The 2,500-nt window shown below is 49.5% G+C and overlaps 1 protein-coding gene across 1 annotated transcript in view; it reads right to left on the bottom strand.

Annotated features, from left to right (window-relative positions):
- rgs3a (regulator of G protein signaling 3a) overlaps window positions 1–1,246 on the bottom strand; it is a 284,842-nt gene extending 283,596 nt beyond the window's left edge. The window contains 1 exon segment of the mRNA XM_048258184.1: window positions 1,163–1,246. The gene's annotated coding sequence lies outside the window, so the exon portion shown is untranslated.
- Window positions 1,247–2,500: the final 1,254 nt, after the last annotated feature.

Below are 2,500 nucleotides of genomic sequence, written 5' to 3'. Positions count from 1 at the left end.
AGGGGTTAGGTGCCTTGCTCAAGGGCACTTCAGCCGTTCCTGCTGGTCGGGGTTCGAACCGGCAACCCCCTGGTTACAAGTCCGAAGCCCTAACCAGTAGGCCACGGCTGCCCCGTGAGAGAGAGGAAGTAGCCTATAGCCCATAGAGGACAAAGGGAGACAAAAACGAGATTCTGCCCAAAAGCCAGAATATTATATATCCTCAATGTTTGTTATTACTATTTATTTGATAATGAGACTTCTCAATCAGACAATTTGACAGCAAATTGAACCATAATATGCTCTTTATTAGAATACTTGTTCCATATACAGTAAGTCACAGTTCTACAGCCAGATACTGCACATGCATCGGAATGCAGGCTATAAATTCTCAGACGTTGTATAAAAATAAAAGTGTAAAGGCTGACATTTTATAATACTGTCATGGACTGCAGTCATTTCAGCATTTAGAAGGTACACATTCAAGTTCCATTGTATTTATTGCATCACACAATAGATCAATAATAATAGTGATAATGGTGCCCTATTGGCCATGGTGCTGCCTGAGCATTTGTGACCTAACACAGGATATGACACCTGACACAGGATATGACATGTGACACAGGATATGACATGTGACACAGGATATGACATGTGGCAAAGGATATGACATGTGTTACAACTAGGCCCTCTGAAGCACTGCTCATCAGTTTGGCACATTTGTAGAGATTTTTCTGTCAAATCATCCACTCATTCAACTCCACTCATTCAATTCCACTCATTCAACTCCACTAATCCTCTCATTCAACTCCAGTTATTCAAATTCACTCATCCAGTCATTCACTCATCCAACTCCACTCATTCAACTCCACTCATTCAAATCCACTCATCCACTCATTCAACTCTTTCATGAAAAGACCCACCAGACCAACACCAGACCCACACCAGACCAACAGAGACTGAACATTAACACACACCTCCCAACTGGGGTGCAAGCCTCATCCACATGTACGTCATTTTGCTTGTCACCCGTTGCTTGTGTTCTCTCAACTACGTTAACATTACATGGTCTGGTCAGCGTAAATGTGAATGAGGCTTAAGTTGGGGGGGGCACCCCAGTAGGAATGAGGCATTGTGAAGCACGGGGAGGGCGGCACCACTGGGGGGGGGTCTCAGCCAGTACCTGGCTCCCGGGGTTGATGGGCGACAGGATGATGTAGTTGTCCCCATTGGACGCTTTGACCCGGGTCCCGCGCAGCGTGTGCGTGTGTTGCCCTTGTGGCGTCGCGCCCGTCGCTCGGCCCTTGGCGTCCAGCTCCTCACCACGTCTCTCGCCTCCCCAGCCCACGCCCCCACCTCCTCCTCCACCTCCTCCTCCCTCGGAGCCATTGATGAGCAGGCGACGAGTGCGGTGGTGGGCAGGGAGAGGGGGCACCGCCGGAGGGGTCTTGTCACGTTTCTTGCTGGGGGGGGACGGGGGCTCGTAGGCGGACGGCGAGGGCTTGTAGGATGGACGGTGGATGAGGCCCTCGTAGCTGGACTTCACAGAAGGACCCGTCCGCCACACGACCACTGTTATCTCATTATGGCTGTTACTGCAGACAGCAGAGGGAGATGAGAGAGAGGAGAGAGAGAGAAGAGAGGGAGAGATAGAGATAGAGGGAGAGAGGAAGAGAGGGATGAGCGAAGGAGAGATGGAGGGAGGAGAAAGGGAGAGAGAGGGATGAGGGAGGGAGAGAGAGAGAGGAGAGAGGGAGAGATGGAGGGAGGAAGAGAGGGATGAGAGAGGGAGAGAGAGGGAAGAAGAAAGAGAGAGGGAGAGAGAGAGGGAGGGAGAGAGAATAAGATTGATGGCAAGAGGGGGAATACATGGAGAGAGAGAGGGAGAGGAAGAGAGAGAGGAAAACAAGAAAAGACAGACAGACAGAGAAACAGATAGAGAGAGACAGAGAGCGAGACAGAGAAACAGATAGTGTGAGAGAGACAGAGAGCGAGACAGAGGATTAGAAGAAGAAGAAAGACATCAGGATTCATCATACATCACTCATACGTCAATTATACATCATATATGGTAAGTTATGTCCATAACCATGGATCTATGAGACTGACCGATGGCCAGCACCACGGTCTACACCTTGGGTTATAGACCCTAACCCTAACCCTAACCCTAAGGGTCTACACCTTGGGTTATAGACCCTAACCCTAACCCTAACCCTAAGGGTCTACACCTTGAATGATGCCATCCTTCTTCCTTTCCTCGAGACCATTATATCAACAATGTCATGTGACTTACCTGGAGGCTGTCCCACAGCAATATAATGCATTCAGGGACATGCCTCTTCCTCTTGCCTGGAACGCCTCAGCTTGTTCCGAGCGACAAGAGATGCAGACGGTCAATGGTCGGTCTCATAGATCCATAGTTATGGACATAACTTACGATCTATTTCGACCTCCCTCAGACCGTCACCACCTTGGATGACTAGTCCCAACAGTGTCACGAGGACAGAAGACTACTCACCAG

The sequence above is a fragment of the Alosa alosa genome, chromosome 12 (genome assembly GCF_017589495.1).
Source record: "Alosa alosa isolate M-15738 ecotype Scorff River chromosome 12, AALO_Geno_1.1, whole genome shotgun sequence".
NCBI lineage: Eukaryota > Metazoa > Chordata > Actinopteri > Clupeiformes > Clupeidae > Alosa > Alosa alosa.
Note: the sequence above shows the minus strand (reverse complement) of the source record. Positions and strands in the feature narration are given on the sequence as shown.